The sequence below is a fragment of the Ambystoma mexicanum genome, chromosome 1q (genome assembly GCF_040938575.1).
Source record: "Ambystoma mexicanum isolate Mex_15411 chromosome 1q, UKY_AmexF1_1, whole genome shotgun sequence".
NCBI lineage: Eukaryota > Metazoa > Chordata > Amphibia > Caudata > Ambystomatidae > Ambystoma > Ambystoma mexicanum.
In genome coordinates, this window is record NC_090922.1 from 258,232,529 (window position 1) to 258,251,665 (window position 19,137).

The following is a 19,137-nucleotide window of genomic DNA, read 5'->3' on the forward strand; positions in this document are numbered from 1 at the left end:
ATCCGCTCATCATGTGGACATGTAATTAAATTAGGTCATATCTTTCCATAAAAAATAGGTCTCTTATGGCATCATATCTTGTAAACTCACGCTTAGACTATTGCAATAGTCTGCTGATTGGTGCATCATAAGGTAACCTCCAACGTCTTCAGACCACTCAGAATGAGGCCGTTAGGGCTGTATTTGGTTTATCCAGACATGACCACGTCGCTACTTTCAGGAAGAAATTGCACTGGCCTCCAGTGAAGCAGATATTGGGCACAAAATCCTCTTTCTCACTTATAAATGTCAGAATCACAGTGCCCCTCATTATCTCACTAAGCAGCTATCACAGAAACATTTGAGCAGAACACTGCGCTCCTCTGACAACGTTCAGCTTAATCAGCCGCTATCACGTTTAAAAAAATGTGGTGACTGCAGTTTTGAATTCAATTCTCCACGTGAATGGAATGCCCTGTCTCTTGTTATAAGCACTTTAGAATCACTGACAATGTTTAAGAGAAATGTAAAAGCCCTGCTTTTTAACCTTGCTGACTAATTACTGATCTCTTTTTCTTCTCTTCAAACCTTTTTGTCATCTATTCTTCATCCTGCCCTCTTGTGCGCTCTGAGGCCTATGGGCGTGTAGCGCTGCTATGAATTAAAATAAATAAATAAATAAATAAATATCTGAGATGCCAATATGTGGAAAGTTGGAACAAGTGTTGCCATTAGCCAATGAACATTGGTGAAGAAATTAGAAGACATAACTTGAACAAGTCTCCATATAAGAAATGTAAATGTGGGGGAAATTGGAACAAACAGTATCAAAAGCCAATAGAGTATAGACAGTGCAGGAGTATAACTGTGCTATAATGAAAGATTAAAATAATATTAAAAGAAGTCCTGGCAAACAGAGTTCATCAGCCTTTGTGGTAGAGATACCTGGCAGGAGAGTATACCAGGGGATCTGCAGGATCCAGAGGGGGATTCCTGGCAGGGGAGTATACCAGGCAATCCCTGTAAAGTATATGAAAGGAAAAGACATTGTAAGCAGATACCTGACTGTAGACTACACTAGGGGATCTTAAGAATCTACTGAAGGATTCCTGGCAGAGGAGTATATCAGGATGTGATCATTGTAGCATTTTATGATATAAAAGACACACTTTTGGCCATCCTTAAAAGATACACTTTCACCAGCCTTGAGAAGTTATTATATGGAAAAGCATTCTTACTATCTTTAAGAGAACACTGTTTGGAAAAAAACACTTTCATCATCCTTCCTGAAAGAATCCAAGGGAAGAGAACAATCAGCTGGACCCAATGAAGTCTTCTTGGAAGAAAGCATTTTTGTTGGATGTATCTATTTGCTTTCTCTTTGAACCTCTTTTTTGCTAAATCTAGTTCAGAGACAATTTTCCTTACACTTTTTAATTGTGGACACAAGGACAGTTTACTTAATTTTGATGATGAGACACAGACTGATCTTTAATTATAGTCTCTTAGGAAGGGAAACTCTCTTTAGGATAGGGACAGAGAGGACTTTATCCAACCCTTTTTCTTTTAATAAAGATGTTTGATGCTGAGAACACTACTACTTGGTGTCTGCCTCTCATTTCTGACCCCTCACAGTGCATATTGCCTTCAGATATGCATTCATGTTAAAGATTACATGTAAATATCATGTTGGGGTGCACACACACATTGCTGTATCGCACAGTCCCATCAGCAGTATTTCTGTCAACAAATCTAACCATTTTAAGTACTACTTGGTAGATCCTCTAAAACACCTCCAATTCAAGTGTGCCACTTTCTACAAAAGTCCAGAAATGTATTATGTTGTTACATTCTGGACTTTGCACAAAATAAAGTATAGAATATAGAAAATTGTCAAACTTCTTATGTGTGTAGGTGGCCAAAATAAGGACCAACACAGAATTTAAAAGAAGTGTTTTAGTGACAATTAAGATATAATTATTATACCTCTAACTACATTTCTGGTTATTAGGAAAAAAGGGAATCCACACTATGCTGGGTCCCTACTGTGGAAGAAATATGTTGGTGTTTGGTTATACAATGACTTTTTTCAACTGAACAAGCAATGTAAGTGGTAGTTCAGACTGGATACAAACATGTCTATTTTAGATGGCCGTTGGTGCTGCAATAGCATGAGGCACATTGCACGGTTCAAGCACCAGTTGGTGGAGTTCCTGAGGTACTTAATAATTGCAGTTTACCATTTGGCTGACAAGTTCAGGAAGGTATTCTGCAGTTATATTGGAGCTCCTGTGTAAATGAAGTATTAATAAAGTATATAATTTAGGAAAAACAAATTTGGAAGGTGAAGTATATGTTGGAGCACTTTGTCATTAACTTCTTATGTGTGTAGGTAGCCCAAAGAAGGGCGCACACAGATCATACAAGAAGCATTGAAATTACATTTCTAAGCTAATTTAGCATGTACTACATATTCAGAGATTGAAATGTAGGGTACTTTTTACTGTCTATATATTATTTTAAATAATAGTATAACTATTTCATGAAAAGGTTTGCACTCAAAGTAATTGTACAACGTTGGCATGGCTCTATTTTTTTTGTAAAACTGGTAACATAGTTAGGTTATGTGTCACAGTTTCCTTGATAAGATTGTATAAATTACTCAGCAAATTTTAAATGTAGTAAAATAAAAGAACGTTTGTATAAATATGATACATTGGCTTCTTGTATATAGCTACTGTATGTATGTTCTTTAAAAAAATAAAATTGGAATTTGCTGATGCAAGACCAGGTTCATAGTAACCTGAGTGCTTAGAACAATCACCCTACCCTAAGTGTTGTTTTCTTTCTTTTAATGACACTTGTCCATAAAGTAACTCCTCCACACCACTACTCATTATAAATGTAACACTCCTAGTGTGGAATCCAGTGTGGCTCCACTAAACTCAGATTGAATTTAATGTGTGTGTAAATATTTCTTTTAGTAAGGAGAATCATGTGTAGAAAATGGATGTATTAGAAAATGTTTCTATTTGTAGTTGGAACGCTTACCTTATCTTATATTTTAAGTGGACCACTGCAGTTCCTCTCTCACTCCAAACAGTTAATCCGCAAAGTCTATAAACGTTGTACACCGGTGTGAGGGTCCCTTGGGCTCACCTGGTGCTTATTAATGATGAGCTCTCCATCCTACTCTTGGGTAGGGGCGCATGTTCTGTAGAAAAAACAAAAATGCTGGATGGTGGTGGAGAGTTGAATCTGATGCTTTCACTTGTAGTGGCGACAGTAGTTCAAAACAATGAAGGTTTCTTATGAGGCTTCTCGAAAATGTGATTATGATATAAATGTCTGGTAGAAGTAACAGGGAGACTCTATCCAGTGATGCTGAGGCACCTGAATGTAACAAAAAATCTAAATAAACTGAAAACTTTTGTCTTCCCATAAAAACTATGAGGTTTTGACAGGGAAGGAAAACTATAGAAGAAAATAATATTGGGAATGAATATGGGAAGCTAGTTGTGTAATATTCTGACACGCTTCAGGGAACAGCAGCTTTGCTTGCATGTAGCGAAAACGTGTGTGAATCAAATGCTGTCTTTAGGTAAAAACTTCCGAAAATATTGTGGGAACTGGATCCCGTCAAGAAGTCCTTCTGACTGAAAACGTTTAATTGCAGAAAAACGTCAACGTGCCGCAGAACATTGAAAACTCGGTTGTGGAAAATGCTGCGTCTTTGAATTGTGTTACTAGATCATCTATCTCTATCTAACTACAACAGTTTGCGCCACAACCGTAAAATAAATAAACTCTAAATACCTTTCTTCTTCTATTGCAGATGACGTCGGAGCAAGTTCTAAATCTGCTGCTGAAGGAGAACTCAAAGAGAAAATCAGGAAGGGATGACCACAGCTCTCTTGGAGGGGAAAGCTCAGTCATACAGCGAAGCGGCCGCCTCCTTATGGTAAGTATTGAATAAACTGAACATTTCCAAAAACTAAAATATGCAAGGAATATATATCTTACATAGACCTGCGGAAAGGGAAACTAATGTCTGTGAGCGTTATCTCTGAGAAAACAGGGACAAAATCTGTAGTCAGAAAAAATACAGAGGACCGCAGTAAGCGTTAACACTGCAACTGCAATACAACGCAAAGCGCGGGTCTTGCAGCAGGTGAGGCTTATATTGACAGCCACGCTCGAGATCTAGAATGCTACTAATAACAACTTCATTAGCCACACGGGGCCACCATCTTAGAACTTAGGAATTCACTATAACTCAATATGGCTAGAATGTACTCATAATAATTTAAACCCCCCCTCAGGCATGTCAGGCTAATAACCAGATCAGCCCTAATCTAGGGTTCTCAGCTTTACTAACACCACATGGACCCTGGAGTTGTTTTGTAGGTCTCATGACAGTAGTAGTGATGATGTTTTAGAAAATGTTGTACAATGAAGTCCTGAGTGTTACTAGTACTGTTTTAGATTATTAGTATTGTACAAATAGAAAACAGTTTAGTTAAAGAAGTAAGATTTATCACAGATTTTAGTTTAGTCAGTAGAGGTTTTTTCTCTCCATGAGAAGTTGTTTTCCTCTACAATAACATGATTAATAGTCACAACCTTAATTGGTTGAGTACTAAGAAGACATTCAGTATTCATACAGTATTATTATGAAGAAAAAAACATTGTAATTGTTTTATCCTTCCATTTTGACATATCTTCAATTTTATTTGACAGATCTGTTGGTGAGTAGGCTGACAAAATGGAGAGCAAAAGGAAGAATTTATGTAAGAAATATTGCAAAATATAGTTTGGTTTGTGAATTGTTTTTAATGAATATTGTTAAAAATTAATTGTTTGATTTTTTCTAAGTATTTTTACAAAACATGTAACAAAAAAAATGTTCAAGCTGCGGTATAACAAAACCTTTGAAATTCAGGGAAAAATCTTTAGTTGCAGGGACATTAAGGTCAGAACATCATACAACGAAACCGTTGGAATCCAGCTAAATCCACCTTAACTACAGGCACCCTGTTGCGCAGCCTATGACCACAATGATTACATCACAGAAGGCATCCCTGATGACATCACTGGTGACATCATTGATGACATCACTGATTACATTACAACACTAATTGCCATGGCCAATGGTCATGACCTTCGGCTATGCACACGCTATATTTTAACAAATTAAGGGGACACTAGCCATATTGTTTGGCCATGGCCAGTGGCCATGGCCATGGCCTTCGGCCATGCCCGCTGTATATTTTTCAACACTAACTGGACACTATATATTTTAACACATTAAGGGGCCACTAGCCATGGGCTTCATCCGTGGCCACTGGCCACGGCCTTCAGCCTCGCCCACAGTATATTTCACAACACTAACCAGCCAGTAGCCACGCCCTTCAGCCACCCTCCCTGTATATGTGAACACTTTAAGGGGCAGTTGCACAGCCTTTGGCTGTGCTCATAGGATATTTTCAAGCACTAACGGACCTCCAGCCACGGGGGTTAAAATATATCTCTAAATCTCATAACACATGTTTAAGATTCTGCTGAATAAGAATTAATTCCAACTTTAAAAGATAGAATAATGAACATTAAAAGAGGATCACAAGAAAAAGGCTTCTTAAAAACCTGCAGGGAGCTATAATTAAAAAAAAAACAAAATCACCCAACATCATCCTGGCCCACAGTGCCTCTCGTGCATCCTCAAAAGGAGTATACACTAAACAAGCGAAGTGCCTATCTCTTAGTTCTGTTGTTTACCACAATAGATGACAAATGTTTTAGTGTTTCGATTTCGTGGCTATCATTGCACCAATGGCAGGTTCTGTTTTCCCTGATGATCTCCAATATTGGCCACAGACATTCAAGCAAGCGCAGTTGGTTAAATTTGAATCTCACATACCAATTTCTAATTTTCTGACAGGTGAAGAAATAAATATATTTTGATAGACTAGTTCATTTCCGAATAACTTTTGAGTACTCCCTGTACAGAGAGTATGATTATATGCTGTCAATAGTTAGACATCAATATCTATCATAGAGTTTAATTTTAAACTTGACAGTGTTTAGTTCTCTTCCAGAACCCTGTTATGCAGGAAGCACATTTATTTAATGATTCTTCTTTATTCCCATTTAAGTTGTTATTCAGATCTTGAAATGGCCTTAGGGGTGGGGGATTGCACATTTTAGCATATAAACTAATTTCTTTCCAAATCACCACAGAATGCCTAGCTCATGGGCTAGAATACATTTTGGCATATACTGTGCCAGTCCAAATACCCTCTTCCACAACATTCCCTGCAATGTATTTAGGAAAGGTCCCCTCTCGTAGAGGATGACCTCTAGGCCATAGATAAGGGCCGGTACAACTTTTGTGCAGTAGAACCTGAGTACAGCCATAATAGAAAATGGGCAGTATGTTGAATATATATATGTTTTAGCTGGGCAATCAACAGTGCCACCGTTGCTCATAAAATCTCTTTTATACTATTTAAAAAGGAGTTTTGCTGGATAGTAAATCCCAGATACTTAAGGGAAATAACTCTCCCTTATGTAGATAGTTTATGGTCACCCACTATCTACATCATTGTTTCTGGCAAACATCTACTTGAAATAATTACAATTTTAGTCTTGTCTCCATTAACTGGGAGGTTATTATCAATTTCATATCATGAAAATGTAGACAATTTCCTTTGGAGGCTAATTGAGGTTATATCAAAAAGAAGCAGATCATCTGCAACAGCAAGCCAATGCAGTTCAAGAAGACAGAATCTGAATTAATCAATTTAGTGGATTTCTAACCATATCCCTGCCAAAATACAGAATACTGCACACTGTGCATTGCTTAAAGCCAGATCTGTGGTAAGCAATGCCACCACTATTTAAAATCGTATTAATGTTTATAATCTGGATATTTCATGTGTTACAGAAACCTGGTTGACTGATGATTGTTGCAGCACTCTCCATGTATTTGTCCCATATGGCCATTTGATAAAATTGGCCATTGGAAAAACTTGTTGGGGCACAGGGTATCAGTTATATTTAAATCTAATATTCTTCTGTCGAATATTGAAGTTTTAACTCGGGACGAGATATCCCAAATCTGCTCTCTTTTATTTAAAACTCCACATTCCGATTTAACAAGGGCCGTCCTGGTCTACAGACCATGGCCCTGCTAACAGCTTCTTAGCTGGCTTGGTTGACTTCTTATCCTCTGCCACTCTGCTAAACAACAAACTCCTTATTGTAGGGGATTCTAATATCTGGCATGATTGTTCGTCAGAGGGAGAATCTGCAAAACTCTATAATGCTATGCAATACCCCTTCCTGTTCTCATAACAATGGTCATTGCCTAGACCACATTCTTCCAGGAATGTAGATCTCTGTCTTGTCGCAACCTTACCAGTTCCTTCGATCAACCACTACATCAGGCATTTTTCTTTGAAGATCCACCATTCCCTCACCATCAGAGGCAGTCCCATCCTCTAGGCCCAATGGTCTAAAAATAACCTGCTACAAATCAAGGCAGATGACATTATATCAGCAGTGCCACAGTGCAGTCCTGTTTCCTTGCTGACAAGCTTTTCTATCAATGCTAAGCCTCCTTTCAAATGGTGGTTGATCATGTTGCCCCATTTCTCTCACCCAAGTATATAAAGAGCTGAAATCCCTGGTTTTCATTGACACTTAAATCACTTAAACAAATCTATTGCAGAAAAAAGAAAACCTGACATACATCTAGATATTGTTCTAATTTAAAAGAAGCATGCATGAGAATCATTTCTCATACATAACACAGACATTAGGATAGCTAAATCTTCCTTTCTTCCCCACCTGATTTACTTGGCCATAAAGAAGCCCTCCAAATTCTCCTCCATTGTTGAACATTTTACTAGTCCCACCTGCTTCCTTCAGAAAGTTGTGCCCTCAGCTCATTTGGCCAACAAATTCAATGCCTTCTTTCTTGAGAAGATCCATACGATTTATCAATGTTTTGAGGGTGACATGTTGCCATCCTTGTTAATAGAGCCAGCCACTAGTACTCAGGCTAGATATGCCTTTGTATTCAAAAGAGTGCATGGGGAAGATATCTGTCCTTTACTACATCATCTCAAGCCTGCCCAATCTAGTTTGAGGCCCTTTCAGCCCTCATAGCACAACGTCCTTCCTCAAGTTTGATGAAATGGGTTTCCCATTTAGTCAATTTATCTACCCAACAGGGAATTGTCCCTCAGGATTTAGAAACTACCCTTTTTACACTTCTCTTGAAAAACCCTTCATTAGATCCTAAGGAAATGGGGATCTATCGACTGATTGCAAGGCTTCCTTGGATCGCCAGGATCCTCAAAAAGATGGTGACTTACAAGCAAGGGCTTTTGTTGAGATCAACCAGCTGCTAGACCCCCTGCAATCAGGGTTCTCTCTGGGACATGCGACTGAAACCGCTCTGGTCTCTGAATGGAATAATTTACTAGACCATTTGAATCAGGGCCATATATGCCTCCTTTGACACAGTAGACCACTGAATCCTTTTGTATCGACTATCAACTTTATTGGGGATTTCAGGCTTCACAACTGACTGGTTTTGAAGCTTCCTCTAAAACAGGTACCACATTGTCAGGGTTTGCCCATTCACATCAGCCTCTTCTCTGGTTACATGCTGAGTCCCTCAGGGTTCCCCTCTGTCCCACATTCTATTCAATATTTATGTTTCCCTCATGTTGGCCATCATTTGTAAATTTGATATTTATTGTCATGCTTATGCAGACAATTTACGACATTTGCTCAAGGTCTCTGGACCCCAGGAGTATGTCTCCCATCACCAGTCCGCCCTCTCTGACGTCAAACTTTGGTTGAGTAATACACTTTAACTCAACCCATCCAAGACCGTGCTACAGGACCTAATGCACCCCCTAAAGGATCATCTGAGATGCCCTAGATCACCTATTATGTTTGAACTGCCTACCAGGTATGCTTCAAAGATCAAGAATCCTAAAGTGAAATTAACTAATCAAGTCAATGACATTGTCAGATCATCCTTTTATTGTTTACGCACCTCCTGAGTGGGCACCTTCCCATAGAACAGGCTATTTGGACCTGTTTGTTCTCGGTATAGGGACTCCCAGATCTTTTTTGTGGTTTTTAAACTTGTCCATGGATTGGCACCCAAGTATTTATGCTAAAAATCAAACCATATTTTATAGCGCACCCCCTTTGTTCTTGCAACCAGTGTCTTTTATACATTCCCCCTTCACGTTGTTCAACCAGAGGTGACAGAGAGTGTTCGGTTTTGGGCCCTCACCTTTGGAACAAATTCCAGTTACAGATTCTCTCTCTGAACTCTTTCATGACCTTCAAGAAAAAGGGGAAACAACACCTTTTCTCATAATTGTTTTTTATGATGCTTATTTTCGATTTTCTATTAGCATAATGTTTCTATCAACACCCCCTACGATATTGATGCCCTTTTTTGACATATGTGCCTAGATCCAGGGGTTTTAGCAATCATATTGGAAAGTGTGTCCCAACAGGAAAAACTGCATGTTTTAACAGTGGGAAAAGTCACTTTGGGCTGTCTCATTAGATGACTACTGGGAACGGATAACCCTTGAGAAAGTGTGTATAACTAGCACCTAACGTGGTGTCCTTATGCTGGCTCTCTTCGGGGGGAGAGCCAGCCACCTGTGTTCATTAATAACGCTTAGTAATATGTCCTTGTATCAGCTCTCTGATCTGCAGGAGCTACTACACAATGTGCTAGACACTTAGCATTTGTGTAGAAATCACATATGTTATTCTTTATCACATGTATTAAATATTTCTAAATATACATAATATATACAAAAAAAGTGAATAAAGCAAACTAGAAGTCAAAGTCAAGAGTATGAAGGATCAGCAGATGAGGGGCATGAGAAGGACCATAAGTTGCAGCAAAGTTGACAAGAAAGTAGTGCAAAAACCTGAAGTACTTGGAATGGAGGCAGTCCAGGGACAAAGGAGAGGCACTTTGAGGTGTCAAAGTTCGGAAGACTTTAGACTTTAGGACTGAGATTTAGATGGAAAGGGTTAATGTGGTATAGCCCATGTGGTGCTGGCTATGCCTGGATATTGGAAGCACATAGGAAGGGAGACTGAACACACATTAATAATATGTCGGTGTCTCTTCATTGAGACCCTTCATTTTATCCATAGTCTGTAGGTGGTGAATCTAACTTGAATCCTTGTTAGATAATGTTCTTTGAGGGTTTGAACTGTTTTTCACCACGTCGATCACCCACCATGTTAGGTCATCCGGGGAGTGTTGTGATTCAATGAAATGTGACACCATGGGTGCTGTATGGTTTCTTCACCTAATTCTGCAGCGATGTTCATTAATTCTGATATGTATGGGTCTTGTGGTCTGCCCTACATATCGAAGGCCGCACAGGCATTGAATGCAATATATAACGTTGCTGGTCTTGCAATTTGACATAAAGCGTATGTCCCATTTTTTACTGTTCTCAATTTGAAAACTGGTTGTCTTCTTAGTAAATTTACAGGCCCGGCAGTTGCCACGTGGAAAGTGGCCTACAGTTGGGCTTAGGATCCGGTGGCTGGTATTGGACCATTGCTGGCCAGGAATTGGTCTTTCAAATTTCTTGAACGTTTGAAGGCAAAGAGAGGTTTACCTATGTAGGGTAGGCTGGTGGACATCATGGGCCAGTACTTCATTAAGGCTTTTTTTATTGCAAAGGATTATGTGCTGAATGTGGTGACGCAGGTAATTCTGTTTCATGTGGCAGATTTAATTTTGGGTTTAAGAAGACATTCCCCATCTGTACAATTGTCTCTAAGTCTGAGGAACTGGCTGAATGGCAGGTTATCTTTGAGTGACCTGGGATGAAAGCTTGAGAAGTGCAGAGTGGTGTTTCTGTCTGTGCTTACTTCATACAGAGTGTAGGCAAGATCGTCCAAATCTGGAAGTCCAGAAAATTGATGGATTGGTGGTCATATTCCATGGTAAATTCAATGGTCGTGTGAAAGTTGTTGAGATATGAAAAGAAGTCTTAAGGTTTTAAGACTCCCTTTGCAGATGAAAATAACATCATCTATATATCTGTACCATTTTCTAATCTGAGGTTTGAACTGGTTGGTATCTGAGGGAACAAATTTGTCTTCAAAGTCCGCCATATATAGGATAGCCAAACGAGGTGCAAATGCAGCACCCATGGCCGTACCCCTGATTTGAAGGTAAAACTAGCCAGCAAACTGGAAAAAGTTTTTTTGTAGGGCAATGGACATGAGTTCTACAATGAATCCCGCCGGGACTCATTGTTGTGTGGCATGATGGGTAAGGAAACTCTGTATGGTCTCTATAGCTTCTACTTGGGGTATGTTTGTACAGAGCGATATATATTTTATATCCATGGTGTCTAAAAAGTCTTTTTTGCATCAACGCTCTCTCCTTCAAATATTTTGATTGTAGCAGTCATGTCCTTTAGGTATGTAGTCGTCGCTTTACTTATGGGTTGGAGGAATAGGTCGATGAATTTACATATGGGTTCCAACAGAGAGCCAAAACCCAAAACTATTGGTCTACCCTGTGGTCTGGTAGGGTTCTTATTAATTTTGGGGAGGGCATGGAAAGAGGGGATCCTTTTGTCTGACCTATTGAGATATTCCAGCTTGTATAAACCGCATAAAAATAAAAAATAAAAATAAAAAAAAAGATATTCCAGCTCTTCTTGAGTGATCCAACCCCTGTCTGCTCCAAATTGTGTGACTCCAGGAATGTCTTCCTGAATTTCTCTTGATAGGTCCTTTCGTAGGGGTCGATAGCTTTGAATATCCTTCAATAGGTCCATAGTCATTCTGTTATATTGTGTATGAGGGAAGGCCACTATGTCGCCACCCTTGTCGGCTTATTTAATCACCAATCTAGGGTCTGATGTCAATTCCTCCAATGCCTTTCTTTCACTGTTAGATACATTGTTTCTCGTGTTCTTATTCTGTCCTTGGAGTCTTTTGAGGTCACCCAGGACACATTTTTCAAAGAGCAAAATGTCATGTGCCACTTGGTTATCTGTTGCAGTAAAGGTAGAATGGACACAGAGACCCGTATCTTGACTGTTTTGCTGTTCTTCATGATCTAGGAAAAAATGTCTCAGCTGTAATTTTCTGAAAAATTGTTTAGCTTCGGTCTCTGTGGTGAACCAGCCTGTACGATTGGCCGGGACAAATGAGAGGCCCTTTTCCAAGAGGTTGAGTTGTGTGGGGGACAGTGCAATCTCTGAGAAGTTGAAGACAGGAATGTTCTTATCCAGAGATCTTTCTGTTGCGGGAATGGGAGTATCTTCTATTGGGTGAAGCCCCTCCTGAGCGGTCGTTGCGGTCTCCTCCCTGCCCAGGGCTCCCATTCTGGGTTGAAAAAATCCCCAGGTAGCCTCTGAATTGACCTCTCCCTAAAAAAGGCCTCTGTGCCCTTGGTCTATATTTCTGCTGGTAGCCTGATTGGTATGGGTTGTCTCCTGCCGAGTAACTACTTGTATCTGAAAAAGTCACCCACCCCTGAGGGCCTCTTCTGTTATTCGTGGTTTGTTGCGATCTGTCCTGTTTTTTTGTTGCAAATATTCTGCACTCAAGTAAGGCTAAATGTTTTCCTTCCTAAATTTTTGACTGTCTTTGCCAAGTTTTTTGGTTTTTTTGGACAGGGTTGCTGTACTAAAATCTTCAAAGAGTTTCTCTATCTCTCTGATCCTGTCATTCGCATTGGTAATTAAGGGGTTAGAGTTGAATTTGAATTCTTCTGTTTCTAGCTCCTTCTGTAGAACAATGGCTAGCCTTTGTGCATTAGAGATTGTTAGTACCATTTGATCCCTACTGCATTTCGTTGCAATTTGGCTGAAACCTGTTTTGTATGTCTTGTCCAGCAGCAACAAGCCTGGTGTGTTGCGCACTATCAGGTCTGCTCGGATGATGTTTGCCTTGAGATACTCTCTCAGAAATGGCCGTACAGTACGGTCCTGAAACCCTTTTTCTTAAGATTCAGCAGTTCGTATGCATTAGTATGTGTGAGAGTGGAACCTGTGTTATCTGCTTCATCAAATAGTGAGGGCCCTCTAATGATGTTCAGTATATGTTCTTCGTTGTAGCTTAAAGTAGCGCTTTCTGCCATGACCTTGTGTATGTTGGGGGGACATACAAGTGAGACAGACACTTATAAAAACTTGTAGAACTTGTGCATGTAAGTGCACATTTACCCTGATTTTGTATAAGTATACTGTGCACCACACTACCCCTAAAGACAGCCTGGGTGGGCTGTCAGGGAACTGTTAGACTGGAGGGGATATCCCTTCTCTGTCTGGGACTGGGATTGAGACCTACCAAACAGCAGCATCCTAAAATACTTTGTCCATAACAACTGTTTTCTTAATGGACTTCAGTTCGCTTAACCAATAGGATAATACCTCAACCTCATGTGAATGCTTTATACAGATATAATGAGAGAGTTGCTGTGTACAAATTAGGTCCTGGTCATAATATACTGTATAAGTCAGGCAGCCTTTATGCAACTTGCTTTTGGTTTTGTTGTAAAACTGCTTTGTTTTGGATATTAGTTCTATTTGCTCAGAATTTCCAATTCTTCCTTGCTTCTAACCTTCCTACTCTTGAGTTTGACTTCTAGTTTGCTTTATTCACTTTTTTGTATATATTATGTATATTTAGAAATTGTTATTATACATTTTATACATGTGATAAAGAATTAAATATGTGAATTCTTCACACATGCTAAGTATCTAGCACAGTGTGTAGCTCCTGCCAATCAGAGAGCTGAAACGAGGACATATTACTAAGTGTTATTAATGAACACAGGCGGCTGGCTCTCCCCTCTCAAGAGAGCCAGCATAAGGACAACACATTAGGTGCTACTTATACACACCTTATCAAGGGTGTTCCGTTCTTAGTAGCCATCTAATGAGACAGCCCATTGTGACTTTTCCCACCGTTAGAATACAGTTTTTCCTGTTGGGACACACTTTACCGTTTGATTGCTAGTTCTACATCCCAGTCCCAGACAGAGTAGGAATATCCCCTCCAGTCTAGCAATAGATCCAAGGGATGTCTGCCCGTTACCCTCTGGGTTTAGTGCCATATAAATTAACATAATATAATATAACATCATGCAAAATTTCTGTATATAGGGCAGTGAAAACATTAAAATGCACAGCAAACGAATATGCATTTCCAAACTAGTAATAATATATAAAGGCCCTGATTCATGGAATTATCTGTGCGGGAAATCTGGATTTTGCGTGCCATTCTGCATGCAAAACCCTGTTTGTTGATTCATGGAATGAACTGTGCAGGACTATTCCGGGACTTGTGTGGACTTTGCGCAGGTCTGGCATGCCTCTGAGAGCAGTCGAGCGCTTTGCGCGATACTCCTCGAAGAGTGTGGGCTCGGCCTACGCAGAGTCCAAAATACGGGGCAGAAGATGCAAAATTAGGAAGAACAAGGGAAAATGTGGGTGTGCCGAGGGACGACATGCCACCAGGAGATTACATGCCCAAAACTGTGCAGAACAAATCGTATTCACAGATCTCACAGTGCAACCTCACGTCAGGGAAATGACCACACAAAGCTCCCGATCTAACCGCCACATGAAGGCAGGTGTACAGACACTTGCACATAGGAATCATGATGCAGAAGTAAGTTTGCATTTTGGATTTAGGGGTGCGTGCACGCAGTCCGGGTTCCGATCGGACTTAGGAGTGCACGTAAGCAGTGGATCGGGGTGCAGGCATGGTTTACAGGGGTTTGCACACAGATTGACCGTGAAATTACTTGAGTTATGGAACATGGTGCGCATGTTGTTGTGGTGCTGTTACAGGGGTGTCGCTGAGGTGTTGGCTTGGTTGCGAGGGACCCCACGTATGATTACTGGGGTGCATGAGTTTGCACCCGTTGACTGGGCATAGATGGGTATTAGTGGCTACATTTGTCAGGGGCGTTCTTTGGGACTCTATGGGAATGGCGACATACACTTTCTGCCGCTGATGTCCTGGCTGGCACTGGGAACTCAGGTAGTGGAAACAGTGTTACAAGTCCGGCTGCAACCCGGCAGTAGCACCGGCAGGTTACCACCGGACTTGTAATGAGGCCCAATATCTCAAATGTTGCAATGTGACCCTTAATTTTCACAACAAAGAGCGTGTCACATACACAAACGGAAAAAGAGGGTTCCAGAGGCATAGAATGAGCAGGTTCTCAGTTAGACCAGAAACCAATTTCATAAAACGTGATCAAGAAACTAAATATTAGAACTAGAACAGCAGGAACATAGCGTTCATGTGTTGATAGTATGGCACACACATTAGGATAGTCCATCTCCAGCTAACATCTCTGTCAATCAAAATGTTGAATACCCTAGAGTCCAGACATTAAAAGAAATAAAATGCATTGGCTGGAACTAGCCAGAAGAACCTCAACTGGGTTTTCTTGTTGAAACCTTTCCAGTATAAAAGAGGTCTTGAGACAATATACCTGAGATGCAGTCGGGGCAAAATATGTCAATTGTGATAAGCTCTGAGTAAATAATGTTATCCATATTCCTGAGTGCTATTCTGACGGGGACCCCACACTCTGGCAAGTACATCAACATATTTTGTTGCTGCTGTGAATGCCTGCACTGTCATCAGCGAAGATCAACTGTTCTTAAAAGGGTTACATTGTACCCCAGCACTGACAAACACCCACCTGTCACTGCCACCATTTCAACAATATGAACACCTATTGTTAGTGAAGCAGAAGGTCACAGTCTCAGCAGACTGTCGCCACTGCAATTGTGTAAACATCACTTCCCTTAGGACCCCAAAGAGTACTGCACATAGCCAAGCTTGCACTGCACAAATTCACAGCAGCATGCTTGGAAGAGATTTAAAGTATTTAATCAATACCTCTGCGATTTCAATAATTTTAGTTAAAGTGATAGACATGTCACTCTGTATCAATCTCACACATGCCCCCTTTGAAAAGCTAGGCTGTGATCTATTGATCATAGTACCAGTTGGTGAGTCCAGCGAGCTGGAAGGAAGCCATGTTTGCCACCCTGAGGAGCTACTCTGCACAGGGCAAAACTCCTGACCAACCATCAAATCTGAATTTTAACCTCGTTCTGCCTTACCCTTCTTTGCACTCTATTTGCAGAATATTTGTATTGTCCGCCCTCTTGAGCGCCACTCAGAGCCCTCTGCTGCATACCTGTCCACTAAGCACCCCTGCCAATTACACATCTTGGTCATACCGCGCCAGACTAAGTACTAGCACACGATTATGACAAAGAATCACTTTGCCCATTTGCTCAGAAACTGTGATGACAGAGGTATCTTATTTTTGCTAAATTGATGCAGGAACGTTTGACAGCTACAACCAATAATTGTTGTTATCTACTTCAATTAATTATGTTGCACTTTTGATCCCACAATGCCTTGCTATTTCAGTAAATATGCCATTCAAGCTTATTTGAAAAGAATATGTCATTGTGACAGCGCAATAACTAATGAAGCGTTGTTGCTTCGCTGGATGCCTTCTATCCCATCAAAGAGGCTATGGCCATGCAAAGAGAGGAGCCCCAGTTCCACAAAAGCAACGAATCTGGCCCTGTTGTGCATTGCATGGGAGAGTTATTGACAGAGTGGGAATCAGAGATACCAACTATCCACTCTGTGGCACAGGCAGCTTTTGGTACCAGAGGTGATGGGTCCCCCCTCCTGAGGGCCCACTGGCCCTGCAAAGGACCCAAGGGCAGATGATTTTTTTTTTCGGTGGTGGTCCATTAACAGATCCAATTAGCATGAGCCACTAAGGATAGTGAGAGAAATGCTGTGCCCTATCTGAGGGTCGTGAGGCCCTGTCTCATCTTTCCCTCTCAGCCACACCTATAATAGAAACACAGAGCCACGGATATCTGTGACCTTCTTTATTCCCCTTTACAGTTTCTGCCCTCAGGGGCTCTAGTAGCCCTTCCTCTTCCTCCCCATTCCCTGTGATGTCTCCTTCCTCCTTGCTCTAAAGGTCGCCCTAGGTCGTCCTGTGTTTAAAGCAGTACATGGTCATTTCTGATCACAACATCTCCCCCCCACTTAACATTGCGCTTCACTCTCTTGTGATCACTCCACCGGCTGAGGCCCCTTTGTCCTCCGACTGCTTGGGGTCTTCTAGTTCCACTCCCAGGTGTTTCCCTTTCGTTCTCCATGTGGTTGTGTGTCCATTCTCGAGTACCCATCCGGTGGCTCTGCTTGCTTTCCTGGTTCCCACAGGCGCATTTCGTCCATTGCTCTTGTCATTCTTCTTTGCAAGGGCGGTGTGCCGCTTGGCGGGAAGAGTACTCCATCCCTGCACACCACTTCAAGGTGGTTCTCCCTCCCGCATCTGGTACACTGGTGGCCCATCGCCAGGCACAGTCCCCGTTGGGGGAACGACAGGCCACACATGTAGCACATTCGGTCTCCTTGGCTCTGCTGGGCTGTTATTTGGCTAGGTGCTCTGTCTAAGCTGCATTGGCCCCGGGGCAGTGTAGCACGGTCTGCACGTATTGCAGCGATAGTATCTAGCCTCTTTTGGGCTTTAAATCATTGCAACCTACACGTCTACCCTTTCATGAATACGGGCCAGCTCTAATACCTCCTGCAGCGGCAGAGGTTTCTTGAGGAGGTGCTTTCGAAATATCAGTGATTTGCAGCCTTCTATTGTTCTCAGCCGTATTGCTTCCTCATTGGAGAAGTTGGCAAAGTCGCAATGGGCTGTTTTCTTTTGTAGCCTGGTGACAAAGTCTCCAATTGTTTCATCTGGCCATTGCTGGAATCAGTTGAATTCATATCGTTCAAAGTCTTTGTTTGGCCTTGCAACCATTGTCTTGTTAACGCGGCGATTGCATTCAGAGCATTTGAAGTAGGAGTAAAAAGGCATAAGTTAATAAAACGAATAGTAGAGTTACTCTTAAACAGTGCAAATAGTTTGAGTTCACCAGAGGGGTTGTACCAATGTAATAGGTAGGCCAAAGTCAATGGGCTAGAGTCTTGTATAGGTAAAAACGGTTCTGGTAGTTCAACAGAAAAGTCTTTACCACGGTTCTCAGAAATAGTTCATAGAAGAAAGATTCATATGTCGGGTCACAAGCTGACTAGGCCTGCAAGTTGCCAAAGTTTCACACACTTTCCCAGTGAGAGGTAAGTTCTCTCAGTCAGGTTTTCACAGTACCTTATATTGAAGAAAAAGATGCAGCTGACGACTTCTGTTCCTGGCAGTTCCTGCAGATCTCGCTGTTCCTGAGCCTCAGTCGTGGGGTCAAGAGTGAGGACGTCGGCAGACTCCTGCACTGCAAGGGGACTGGTCACAAAGCTGGCAAACTGGCAAATCTTCGATTCCAGTAGCTGTAGTCAACCACACAAACTGGTGTTGTTCTCCCTTGTTATTCGTTTTCCTGCAGCACTCTGAGGAAAATACAACCAGCTCCGAGAATGGTGTCCAGGTGGCTTACGAGGACCAACTCAAAGGGAGAAGTCGTCCTTGCAGGGCTTCTCTGTCGAGATGAACTTGGCGATTCGGACCTGCAGCAGGGCTTCACCGGGCAAGCCAACAGTCCAGGAGTTGCAGCAGCCGTCCTCTTCCACCTCGTCTTCGGTTCTTTCGTTCCAGTGGTCGACTCTGCCTTCCAAACCAAGAGACTTGTCTTTCATTTAGTTTTCTCCCTTTCATTCCAGCCTAGCTGCCACTCACCCAGCAGGGTGGCTGTCCTTGCTAGACAGTCAGCCAGCCAATCATGCCAGAGTGCATTTGGGTCTCCTAGGAGACTAAGCACAGGGAGATTCGGGCACCTCCCTCACTTCCTGCCCACCCTAGACACTCAGGCACTAGAGGCGGTCTTCAGTCCTGAAGCCCGCCAAAGGCGTAGGAACAAAGGGACCAAACCTAGTTTGGCACGCAGAGACAAATTCTAGAAGGACCTTTCCAAAAAGAAATGGCAAAAAAGAAGACCGGGACATATTTAAACAGAGAAGGCTCAGGCACCATTTTGAAAAACAAGGCTCCCGCGATTTAACGCTACCAGTGTTCACTGTCAGGAAAAATCATGGTAGTTCATTGTAAAACCACTGCCACCAGCC

General features: G+C 41.6%; 1 protein-coding gene across 1 annotated transcript in view; it reads right to left on the minus strand.

Moving 5' to 3' along the window:
* Nucleotides 1–19,137, minus strand: part of LOC138527237 (galactoside alpha-(1,2)-fucosyltransferase 2-like) — a 284,795-nt gene that overhangs the window by 26,578 nt on the left and 239,080 nt on the right. The gene's annotated exons all lie outside the window — the stretch shown is intronic.